At 32.4% G+C, this 13879-nt stretch overlaps 1 protein-coding gene across 1 annotated transcript in view; it reads left to right on the top strand.

The window, feature by feature from the left end:
* Positions 1 to 13879, top strand: part of LOC135222535 (sodium-coupled neutral amino acid transporter 7-like) — a 456233-nt gene that overhangs the window by 151436 nt on the left and 290918 nt on the right.

Raw genomic sequence — 13879 nt, 5'->3', positions numbered from 1 at the left:
TTCAGAAATGAGAAAAGCTACAACCTATAATTATTTTTTGTTGTATTCTTCATGAATTTGCTCACATTTTGATATATGAAACTCTATAAAAAGGCTAATATGAAAAGGGGAGCAAATATTAGGGATAATGCGGTGTACGCATTTCGGAGATTTTCGGCCGCGAAGCGGCGCGTGGAGGGAAGAAAAATATTTTTTTTTTTTTTTGAAAAATTAAAAATTTTTTCAAAAAAAAAAAAAAAAAAATTCACCATAAAATCAGAATATTGTTCCTAGAGACTTCAAATTTTGTTTCAAACTGAAGATAAATGACTGGATATTACTAGGCCGTAAAAGTTTTAGCTTACAATTATGTTTTTTGACCATTTCTGTTGCGTCAAAGTTGACCGTACGTAGTTTTTTTCCCAATTATCGTGATTTATATGCAGATATTTCAGAAATGAGAAAAGCTACAACCTCTAATTATTTTTTGTTCTATTCTTCATGAATTTGCGCACATTTTGATATATGAAACACTATAAAAAGGCTAATATGAAAAGGAGCAAATATTAGGATAATGCGATGTACGCATTTCGGAGATTTTCGGCCGCGAAGTGGCGCGTGGAGGGAAGAAATATATTTTTTTCAAAAATTCACCATAAATCACAATATTGTTCTAGATACTTGAAATTTGTTTCAAAAAGAAGATAAATGACTGGATATTACTAGGCTATCAGAGTTTAAGCTTACAATTACGTTTTTCGACCATTTCGGTTGCGTCAAATTTGACCGTACGTAGTTTTTTCCCAATTATCGTGATTTATATGCAGATATTTCAGAAATGAGAAAAGCTACAACCTTTAATTATTTTTTGTTGTATTCTTCATGAATTTGCGCACGTTTTGATATATGAAAATCTATAAAAAGGCTAATATGAAAAGGAGCAAATATTAGGATAATGCGATGTACGCATTTAGGAGATTTTCGGCCGCGAAGCGGCACGCGGAGGGAAGAAAAATATATTTTTCAAAAATTCACCAAAAATCACAATATTGTTCTAGAGACTTCAAATTTATTTCAAAATGAAGATAAATGACTGGATATTACTAGGCTGTAAGAGTTTGAGCTTACAATTACGTTTTTCGACCATTTTGGTTGCGTCAAAGTTGACCGTACGTAGTTTTTTTCCCAATTATCGTGATTTATATGCAGATATTTCAGAAATGAGAAAAGCTACAACCTTTAATTATTTTGTTGTTCTTTCATTAATTTGCGCACATTTTTATATATGAAACTCATAAAAAGCTAATATGAAAGGAGCAAATATTAGGGATAAAAGCGATGTACGCATTTCGAAGATTTTCGGCCGCGAAGCGGCGCGCGGAGGGGAAAGAAAAATTATTTTTTTCAAAAATTCACCATAAATCCAATATTGTTCTAGATACTTCAAATTTGTTTCAAAAAGAAGATAAATGACTGGATATTACTAGGCCATAAGAGTTTTAGCTTACAATTACGTTTTTCGACCATTTCGGTTGCGTCAAAGTTGACCGTAGGTAGTTTTTTCCCAATTATCGTGATTTATATGCAGATATTTCCGAAATGAGAAAAGCTACAACATTTAATTATTTTTTGTTGTATTCTTCATGAATTTGCCGGCCGTAAGAGTTTTAGCTTACAATTACGTTTTTTTTTTTTTTCGACTATTTCGGTTGCGTCAAAGTTGACCGTACGTAGTTTTTTTCCCAATTATCGTGAGTATATGCAGATATTTCAGAAATGAGAAAAGAAAAGCTACAACCTTTAATTATTTTTTATTTATTGTATTCTTCATGAATTTGCTCACATTTTTTGTTTTGATATATGAAACTCTATAAAAAGGCTAATATGAAAAGGAGCAAATATTAGGATAATGCGATGTACTCATTACGGAGATTTTCATCCGCGAAGCGTCGCGCGGAGGGAAGAAAAAAATATTTTTTTCAAAAATTCACCATAAATCACAATATTGTTTTAGAGACTTCAAATTTGTTTCAAAATGAAGATAAATGACTCGAGATTACTAGGCCGTAAGCGTTTTAGCTTACAATTACGTTTTTCGACCATTTCGGTTGCGTCAAAGTTGACCGTACGTAGTTTTTTTCCCAATTATCGTGATTTATATGCAGATATTTCAGAAATGAGAAAAGCTACAACCTTTAATTATTTTTTGTTGTATTCTTCATGAATTTACGCACATTTTGATATATGAAACTCTATAAAAACGCTAATATGAAAAGGAGCAAATATTAGGATAACGCGATGTACGCATTTCGGAGAATTTTAGCCGCGATGCAGCGCTCGGAGGGAAGAAAATATTTTTTTCAAATTCACCATAAATCACAATATAGTTCTAGAGACTTCAAATTTGTTTCAAAATGAAGATAAATGACTCGATATTACTAGGCCGTAAGAGTTTGAGGTTACAATTACGTTTTTCGACCATTTCGGTTGCGTCTAAGTTGACCGTACGTAGTTTTTTTCCCAATTATCGTGATTTATATGCAGATATTTCCGAAATGAGAAAAGCTACAACCTTTAATTATTTTTTGTTGTATTCTTCATGAATTTGCACACATTTTGATATATGAAACTCTATAAAAAGGCTAATATGAAAAGGAGCAAATATTAGGATAATGCGATGTACGCATTTCGGAGATTTTCGGCTGCGAAGCGGCGCGCGGAGGGAAGAAAAATATTTTTTTCAAAAATTCACCAAAAATCACAATATTGTTCTAGATACTTCAAATTTGTTTCAAAAAGAAGATAATACTGGATATTACTAGCCTTCAGAGTTTTAGCTTACAATTACGTTTTTCGACCATTTCGGTTGCGTCAAAGTTGACCGTACTTAGTTTTTTTCCCAATTATCGTGATTTATATGCAGATATTTCCGAAATGAGAAAAGCTACAACCTTTAATTATTTTTTGTTGTATTCTTCATGAATTTGCTCACATTTTGATATATGAAACTCTATAAAAAGGCTAATATGAAAAGGAGCAAATATTAGGATAATGCGATGTACGCATTTCGGAGATTTTCGGCCCCGAAGCGGCACGCGGAGGGAAGAAAAATATTGTTTTCAAAAATTCACCGAAAATCACAATATTGTTCTAGAGACTTCAAATTTGTTTCAAAATGAAGATAAATGACTGGATATTACTAGGCTGTTAGAGTTTGTGCTTACAATTATGTTTTTCTACCATTTCGGTTGCGTGAAAGTTGACCGTATACGTAGCCCTCCCTATTGATCGTGATTTATATGCAGATATTTCCGAAATGAGAAAAGCCTACAACCTGTAATTATTTTTTTTTGTTGTATTCTTCATGAATTGCGAACATTTTGATATATGAAACTATAAAAAGGCTAATTATGAAAGGAGCAAATATAAGGATAAAGCGATGTACGCATATCGGAGATTTTCGGCCGCGAAGCGGCGCGCTGAGGGAAGAAAAATATTTTTTTCAAAAATTCACCATAAATCACAATATTGTTCTAGAGACTTCAAATTTGTTTCAAAAAGAAGATAAATGACTGGATATTACTAGGCCATAAGAGTTTTAGCTTATAATTACGTTTTTCGACCATTTCGGTAGCGTCAAAGTTGACCGTACGTAGTTTTTTTGCAGATATTTCAGAACTGAGAAAAGCTACAACCTTTAATTATTTTTTGTTGTATTCTTCATAAATTTGCCGGCCGTAAGAGTTTTAGCTTACAATTACGTTTTTTCGACCATTTTCGGTTGCGTCAAAGTTGACCGTAGTAGTTTTTTTTGCAGATATTTCAGACTGAGAAAAGCTACACCCATTAATTATTTTTTGTTTGTATTCTTCATGAATTTGCCGGCCGTAAGAGTTTTAGCTTACAATTACGTTTTTTGACCATTTCGGTTGCGTCAAAGTTGACCGTACGTAGTTTTTTTCCCAATTATCGTGATTTATATGCAGATATTTCAAAAATGAGAAAAGCTACAACCTTTAATTATTTTTTATTGTATTCTTCATGAATTTGCTCACATTTTGATATATGAAACTCTTTAAAAAGGCTAATATGAAAAGGAGCAAATATTAGGATAATATATGTACTTATTTCGGAGATTCTCGGCCGCGAAGCGGCGTGCGGGAGGGAAAGAAAAAATATTTTTTTTCAAAATTCACCATAAATCAGAATATAGTTTTTTTAGAGACTTCAAATTTGTTTCAAAAATGAAGATTAATGACTGGATTATTACGAGGCCGTAAGCGTTTTAGCTTACAATTACGTTTTTTTCGACCCATTTCGGTTGCGTCAAAGTTGACGTACATAGTTTTTTTCCCAAATTATTGTGATTTATGATGCAGATATTTCAGAAAATGACAAAAGTTACAACCCTTTAATTATTGTTTTTTTTTGTATTTCTTCATGAATTTGCTCACATTTTGATATATGAACTCTATAAAAGGCTAATATGTAAGGATCGAAATATTAGGATTAATGCGATGTACGCATTTCGGAGATTTTTTTTGTCCCCGTAGCCGCGTCTGGATTGAAGAAAAATATTTTTTTCAAAAATTCACCATGAATCACAATATTGTTCCACTGACTTCAAATTTGTTTCAAAATGAAGATAAATGACTGGATATTATTAGGCCATAAGAGTTTTAGCTTACAATTACGTTTTTCTAACCATTTCGGTTTGCGTCAAAGTTGACCGTACGTAGTTTTTTTCCCAAGTATCGTGATTTATATGCAGATATTTCAGAAATGAGAAAAGCTACCCCCTATAATTATTTTTTGTTGTATTCTTCATGAATTTGCTCACATATTGATATATGAAACTCTATAAAAACGCTAATATGAAAAGGAGCAAATATTAGGATAATGCGGTGTACGCATTTCTGAGATTTTCAGCTGCGAAGCGGCGCGTGGAGGGAAGAAAAATATTTTTTTCAAAAATTCACCATAAATCAGAATATTGTTCTAGAGACTTCAAATTTGTTTCAAAATGAAGATAAATGACTGGATATTACTAGGCCGTAAGAGTTTTAGCTTACAATTACGTTTTTCGACCATTTCGGTTGCGTCAAAGTTGACCGTACATAGTTTTTTCCCAATTATCGTGATTTATATGCAGATATTTCAGAAATGAGAAAAGCTACAACCTTTAATTATTTTTTGTTCTATTCTTCATGAATTTACGCACATTTTGATATATGAAACTCTATAAAAAGGCTAATATGAAAAGGAGCAAATATTAGGATAATTCGATGTATGCATTTCGGAGATTTTCGGCCACGAAGTGGCGACGCGGAGGGAAGAAATATATTTTGTCAAAAAATTCACCATAAATCACAATATTGTTCTAGATACTTCAAATTTGTTTCAAAAAGAAGATAAATGACTGGATATTACTAGGCCATAAGAGTTTTAGCTACAATTACGTTTTTCGGACCATTTCGACTGTGCGTGGCAAATTTGACCGTACATAGTTTTCCCCAACCCCAATTATCGTGATTTATATGCAGATATATCCGAAATGAGAAATGCTACAACCTTTAATTATTTTTTGTTGTATTCTTCATGAATTTGCGCACATTTTGATATATGAAACTCTATAAAAAGGCTAATATGAAAAGGAGCAAATATTAGGATAATGCGGTGTACGCATTTCGGAGATTTTCTTTACGGCCGCGAAGCGGCACCCGGAGGGAAGAAAAAGATTTTTTTTTTTTTCAAAAATTCACCAAAAATCACAATATTTGTTCTAATGACTTCAAATTTGTTTCAAAATGAAGATAAATGACTGGATATTACTAGGGCCATAAAGAGTTTTGAGCTTACAATTGCGTTTTTTTGGTTGCGTCAAAATTGCACCGTAGGTAGTTTTTTTTCCTAATTATCGTGATTTATTATGCTGATATTTCAGAAATGAGAAAGCTACAACCTTATTAATATTTTTTGTTGTATTCTTCATGAATTTGCTCACATTTTGGATATATGAAACTCTATAAAAAGGCTAATATGAAAAGGAGCAAATATTAGGATAATGCGGTGTACGCATTTCGGAGATTTTTGGCCGCGAAGCGGCGCGTGGAGGAAGAAAAATATTTTTTTCAAAAATTCACCATAATCAGAATATTGTTCTAGAGACTTCAAATTTGTTTCAAACTGAAGATAAATGACTGGAATATTACTAGGCCGTGAAAGTTTTAGCTTACAATTATGTTTTTTCGACCATTTTGGTTGCGTCAAAGTTGACCGTACTAGTTTTTTCCCAATTATCGTGATTTATATGCAGGATATTCAAGAAATGAGAAAAGCTACAACCTTTAATTATTTTTTGTTCTATTCTTCATGAATTTTGCGCACATTATGATATATGAAACCACTATAAAAAGGCTAATATGAAAAGGAGCAAATATTAGGATAATGCGATGTACGCATTCGGAGATTTTCGGCCGCGATAGTGGCGCGCGGGAGGGAAGAAAATATATTTTTTTTTCAAAAATTCACCATAAAATCACAAATATTGTTCTAGATACTTCAAATTTGTTTCAAAAAGAAGATAAATGACTGGATATTACTAGGGCCATCAGAGTTTTAGCTTACAAATTACGTTTTTTTTCGACCATTTCGGTTGCATCAAAAGTTGACCGTACGAAGTTTTTTTCCCAATTATCGTGATTTATATGCAGATATTTCAGATGAGAAAAGCTACAACCTTTAATTTTATTATTTTTTTGTTGTATTCTTCATGAATTTGCGGCACATTTTGATATATGAAACTCTAATAAAAAGGCTAATATGAAAAGGAGCAAATATTAGGATAAATGCGGTGTACGCATTTCGGAAGATTTTTGGCCGCGATGCAGCGCGCGGAGGGAAGAAAAAATATTTTTTTTCAAAAATTCACCATAAATCACACTAATTCAGTTTCTAGACACTTCAAATTTGTTTCAAAATGAAGATAAATGACTGGATATTACTAGGCTGTAAGAGTTTGAGCTTACAATTACGTTTTTCAACCATTTCGGTTGCGTCAAAGTTGACCGTACGTAGTTTTTTTCCCAATTATCGTGATTTATATGCAAATATTTTATATATGCAAATATTTCAGAAATTAGAAAAGCTACAACCTTTAATTATTTTTTGTTGTATTCTTCATTAATTTGTGCACATTTTGATATATGAAACTCCTATAAAAAGGCTTAATATGAAAGGAGCAAATATTAGGATAAAGCGGATGTACGCCATTTCGGAGATTTCGGCCGCGAAGCGGACGCGCAGAGGAAAGAAAAATAATTTTTCCAAAAATTCACCATAAAATCACAATAATACTGGTTCTAGATACTTCAAATTTGTTTCAAAAAGAAGATATGACTGGATATTACCAGGCCATAAGAGTTTTAGCTTACAATTACGTTTTTTCGACCATTCGGTTTGCGTCAAAGTTGACCGTAGGTAGTTTTTTCCCAATTATCGTGATTTTATATGCAGATATTTCCGAAATGAGAAAAGCTACAACCTTTAATTATTTATTGTTGTATTCTTCATGAATTTGCCGGCCGTAAGAGTTTTAGCTTACAATTACGTTTTTCGACTATTTCGGTTGCGTGAAAGTTGACCGTATGTAGTTTTTTGCAGATATTTCAGAACTGAGAAAAGCTACAACCTTTATTTATTTTTTGTTGTATTCTTCATGAATTTGCTGGCCGTAGAGTTTTTAGCTTACAATTATGTTTTTCGACCATTTCGGTTGCGTCAAAGTTGACCGTACGTAGTTTTTTTCCCAATTATCGTGATTTATATGCAGATATTTCTGAAATGAGAAAAGCTACAACCTTTAATTATTTTTTATTGTATTCTTCATGAATTTGCTCACATTTTGATATATGAAACTCTATAAAAAGGCTAATATGAAAAGGAACAAATATTAGGATAATGCGATGTACTCATTTCGGAGATTTTCATCCGCGAATCGGCGCACGGAGGGAAGAAAAATATTTTTTTCAAAAATTCACCATAAATCACAATATTGTTTTAGAGACTTCAAATTTGTTTCAAAATAAAGATAAATGACTGGATATTACTAGGCCGTAAGCGTTTTAGCTTACAATTACGTTTTTCGACCATTCCGGTTGCGTCAAAGTTGACCGTACGTAGTTTTTTTCCCAATTATCGTGATTTATATGCAGATATTTCAGAAATGAGAAAAGCTACAACCTTTAATTATTTTTTGTTGTATTCTTCATGAATTTGCGCACATTTTGATATATGAAACTCTATAAAAAGGCTAATATGAAAAGGAGCAAATATTAGGATAATGCGATGTACGCATTTCGGAGATTTTTGGCCGCGATGCAGCGCTCGGAGGGAAGAAAAATATTTTTTTCAAAAATTCACCATAAATCACAATATTGTTCTAGAGACTTCAAATTTGTTTCAAAATGAAGATAAATGACTCGATATTACTAGGCCGTAAGTTTGAGCTTACAATTACGTTTTTCTACCATTTCGGTTGCGTCAAATTTGACCGTACGTGGTTTTTTTCCCAATTATCGTGATTTATATGCAGATATTTCAGAAATGAGAAAAGCTACAACCATTAATTATTTTTTGTTGTATTCTTCATGAATTTGCGCACATTTTGATATATGAAACTCTATAAAAAGGCTAATATGAAAGGAGCAAATATTAGGATAAAGCGATGTACGCATTTCAGAGATTTTCGGCCGCGAAGCGGCGCGCGGATGAGGGAAGAAAAATATTTTCAAAAATTGCACCATAAATCACAATATTGTTCTAGATACTTCAAATTTGTTTCAAAAAGAAGATAAATGACTGGATATTTACTAGGCCATGAAGAGTTTTAGCTTACAATTACGTTTTCGACCATTTCATTTGCGTCAATGTTTGACCGTAGGTAGTTTTTTCCCAATTATCGTGATTTATATGCAGATATTTTCTGAAATGAGGAAAGCTACAACCTTTAATTATTTTTTGTTGTATTCTTCATGAATTTGCCGGCCGTAAGAGTTTTAGCTTACAATTACGTTTTTCGACCATTTCGGTTGCATCAAAGTTGACCGTACGTAGTTTTTTTGCAGATTATTTCAGCAAACTGAGAAAAAGCTACAACCCTTTAATTATTTTTTGTTGTAGTTCTTCATGATTTGCCGGCCGTAAGAGTTTTAGCTTACCATTACGTTTTTTGACCATTTCGGTTGCGTCAAAGTTGACCGTACGTAGTTTTTTTCCCATTCATCGTGAATTCTGATTTATATGCAATATTTCAGAAATGAGAAAAGCTATAACCTTTATTATTTTTATTGTAGTTCTTCATGAATTTGCTCACATTTTGATATATGAAACTCTATAAAAAGGCTAATATAAAAAGGAGCAAATATTAGGATAATGCGATGTACTTATTTCGGAGATTCTCGTCCACGAAGCGGCCGCGCGGAGGGAAGAAGAAAAATATTTTTTTCAAAAATCACCATAAATCAGAATTATTTGTTTTAGAGACTTTTTCAAATTTGTTCAAAATGAAGATAATGACTGGATATTCTAGGGCCGTTTTAGCTACAATTACGTTTTTCGACCATTTCGGTTGCGTCAAAGTTTGACCGTAGTAAGTTTTTTTCCCAATTATCGTTATTTTTATGCAGATATTTCAGAAATGATAAAAGCTACAGCCTTTAATTATTTTTTGTTGTATTCTTCATGAATTTGCGCACATTTTGATATATGAAACTCTATAAAAAGGCTAATATGAAAAGGAGCAAATATTAGGATAATGCGATGTACGCATTTCGGAGATTTTTGACCGCGATGCAGCGCTCGGAGGGAAGAAAAATATATTTTTTTTTAAATTCACCATAATCACAAAATTGTTCTAGAGACTTCAATTTGTTTCAAAAAGAAAAGAGGATAAATGACTGGTATATTACTAGGCCATAAGAGTTTTAGCTTACAATTCGTTTTTCGACCATTTCGGTTGCGTCAAAGTTGACCGTACGTAGTTTTTTTCCCAATTATCGTGATTTATATGCAGATATTTCCGAAATGAGAAAAGCTACAACCTTTAATTATTTTTTGTTGTATTCTTCATGAATTTGCCGGCCGTAAGAGTTTTAGCTTACAATTATGTTTTTCGACCAATTAGGTTGCGTCAAAGTTGACCGTACGTAGTTTTTTTACAGATATTTCAGAACTGAGAAAAGCTACAACCTTTAATTATTTTTTTTTTTTGTATTCTTCATGAATTTGCCGGCCGTAAGAGTTTAGCTTACAATTACGTTTTTGACCATTTCGGTTGCGTCAAAGTTGACCATACGTAGTTTTTTTCCCAATTATCTGATTTATATGCAGAATATTTCAGAAATGAGAAAAGCTACAACCTTTAATTATTTTTTATTGTATTCTTCATGAATTTGCTCACATTTTGATATATGAAACTCTATAAAAAGGCTAATATGAAAAGGAGCAAATATTAGGATAATGCGATGTACTCATTTCGGAGATTTTCGGCCGCGAAGCGGCACGCGGAGGGAAGAAAAATATTTTTTTCAAAAATTCACCATAAATCAGAATATTGTTTTAGAGACTTCAAATTTGTTTCAAAATGAAGATAAATGACTCGATATACTAGGCCGTAAGCGTTTTAGCTTACAATTACGTTTTTCGACCATTTCGGTTATGTCAAAGTTGACCGTACGTAGTTTTTTTCCCAATTATCGTGATTTATATGCAGATATTTCCGAAATGAGAAAAGCTACAACCTTTAATTATTTTGTTGTTGTATTCTTCATGAATTTGCGCACATTTTGATATATGAAACTATAAAAAGGCTAATATGAAAAGGAGCAAATATTAGGATAATGCGATGTACGCATTTCGGATATTTTTGGCCGCGATGCAGTGCGCTGAGGGAAGAAAAATATTTTTTTCAAAAATTCACCATAAATCACAATATTGTTCTACAGACTTCAAATTTGTTTCAAAATGAAGATAAATGACTCGATATTACTAGGCCGTAAGATTTTGAGCTTACAATTACGTTTTTTGACCATTTCGGTTGCGTCAAAGTTGACCGTACGTAGTTTTTTTCCCAATTATCGTGATTTATATGCAGATATTTCAGAAATGAGAAAAGCTACAACCTTTAATTATTTTTTGTTGTATTCTTCATGAATTTGCACACATTTTGATATATGAAACTCTATAAAAAGGCTAATATGAAAAGGAGCAAATATTAGGATAATGCGATGTACGCATTTCGGAGATTTTTGGCCGCGAAGCAGCGCGCTTAGGGAAGAAAAATATTTTTTTCAAAAATTCACCATAAATCACAATATTGTTCCAGAGACTTCAAATTTGTTTCAAAATGAAGATAAATGACTGGATATTACTAGGCTGTAAGAGTTTGAGCTTACAATTACGTTTTTCTACCATTTCGGTTGCGTCAAAGTTGACCATACGTAGTTTTTTCCCAATTATCGTGATTTATATGCAGATATTTCAGAAATGAGAAAGCTTCAACCTTTAATTATTTTTTGTTGTATTCCTTCATGAATTTGCGCAGCATTTTGTATATGAAACTCCTATAAAAAGGCAAATATGAAAAGGAGCAAATTTTATGATATGCGATGTACGCATTTCGGAGATTTTCGGCCGCGAAGTAGCGTGCGGAGGGAAGAAAAATATTTTTTTCAAAAATTCACCATAAATCACAATATTGTTCTAGAGACTTCAAATTTGTTTCAAAATGAAGATAAATGAGTGGATATTACTAGGCCGTAAGAGTTTTAGCTTCCAATTACGTTTTTCGACCATTTCGGTTGCGTCAAAGTTGACCGTACATAGTTTTTTCCCAATTATCGTGATTTATATGCAGATATTTCAGAAATGAGAAAAGCTACAACCTTTAATTATTTTTTGTTGTATTCTTCATGAATTTGCCGGCCGTAAGAGTTTTAGCTTACAATTATGTTTTTCGACCATTTCGGTTGCGTCAAAGTTGACCGTACGTAGTTTTTTTGCAGATATTTCAGAACTGAGAAAAGCTACAACCTTTAATTATTTTTTGTTGTATTCTTCATGAATTTGCGCACATTTTGATATATGAAACTCTATAAAAAGGCTAATATGAAAAGGAGCAAATATTAGGATAATGCGATGTACGCATTTCGGAGATTTTCGGCCCCGTAGCCGCGTGTGGAGGGAAGAAAAATATTTTTTTCAAAAATTCACCATAAATCACAATATTGTTCCAGAGACTTCAAATTTGTTTCAAAATGAAGATAAATGACTGGATATTACTAGGCCATAAGAGTTTGAGCTTACAATTACGTTTTTCTACCATTTTGGTTGAGTCAAAGTTGACCGAACATAGTTTTTTTCCCAATTATCGTGATTTATATGCAGATATTTCAGAAATGAGAAAAGCTACAACCTATAATTATTTTTTGTTGTATTCTTCATGAATTTGCTCACATTTTGATATATGAAACTATAAAAAGGCTAATAGGAAAAGGAGCAAATATTAGGATAATGCGGTGTACGCATTTTAGAGATTTTCGGCCACGAAGCGGCGCGCTGAGGGAAGAAAAATATTTTTTCAAAAATTCACCATAAATCAGAATATTGTTCTATAGACTTCAAATTTGTTTCAAAATGAAGATAAATGACTGGATATTACTAGGCCATAAGAGTTTGAGCTTACAATTACGTTTTTCGACCATTTCGGTTGCGTCAAAGTTGACCGTACGTAGTTTTTTTCCCATTTATCGTGATTTATATGCAGATATTTCAGAAATGACAAAAGCTACAACCTTTAATTTATTTTTTGTTCTATTCTTCATGAATTTGCGCACATTTTGATATGAAAACTCTATAAAAAGGCTAATATGAAAAGGAGCAAATACTAGGATAATGCGATGTACGCATTTCGGAGATTTTCGGCCGCGAAGTGGGCACGGAGGGAAGAAAAGTAAATTATTTTTCTCAAAAATTCTTCACCCATAAATCACAATTATTGTTTCTATTAGATACTTTAAATTTGTTTTCAAAAATAAGATAAATGGACTGGATATTACTAGGCCATCAGAGTTTTAGCTTTATAATTACGTTTTTTTCGACCATTTCGTTGCGTCAAAGTTGACCGTACGTAGTTTTTTCCCAAATTATCGTGATTTATATGCAGATTTTTCAGAAATGAGAAAAGCTACAACCTTTAATTATTTTTTATTGTATTCTTCATGAAATTTGCGCACATTTTGGAATCTATGAACAAACTCTATTAAAAAGGCTAAATGAAAAGGAGGCAAATAAAATTAGGATTATGCGGATGTACGCATACTTTCTGGAGATTTTCAGGCCGCGAAAGTGGGGCACGAGGGTAAGAATAAAATTATTTTTCTCAAAAATTCACCATAAATCACCAATATTGTTCTAGATACTTTAAATTGTTTTTCAAAAAAGAAGATAAATGACTGGATATTACTAGGCCATCAGAGTTTTAGACGACAATTACCGTTTTTCGACCATTTCGGTTGCCGTCAAAGTTGAACGTACGTAGTTTTTTTTCCCAATTATCGCAGATTTATAATGGCAAGCATATTTGCAGAAATGAGAAAACGATACAACCTTTAATTATTTTTTGGTGTATTCTTCATGAATTTGCGCACAATTTTTGGATATATGGAAAACTCTATAAATTAGGATAATATGAAAAAGGAGCAAATATTAGGATAATGCGATGACGCATTTCGGAGATTTTCGGCCCGCGAAGCGGTGCGCCGAGGGAAGAATAATATTTTTTTCAAAAATTCACCAAAAAATCACAATATTGTTCTAATGACTTCAAATTTGTTTCAAAATG

Source organism: Macrobrachium nipponense, chromosome 3 (assembly GCF_015104395.2).
Source record: "Macrobrachium nipponense isolate FS-2020 chromosome 3, ASM1510439v2, whole genome shotgun sequence".
NCBI classification, from domain to species: domain Eukaryota; kingdom Metazoa; phylum Arthropoda; class Malacostraca; order Decapoda; family Palaemonidae; genus Macrobrachium; species Macrobrachium nipponense.
Note: the sequence above shows the minus strand (reverse complement) of the source record. Positions and strands in the feature narration are given on the sequence as shown.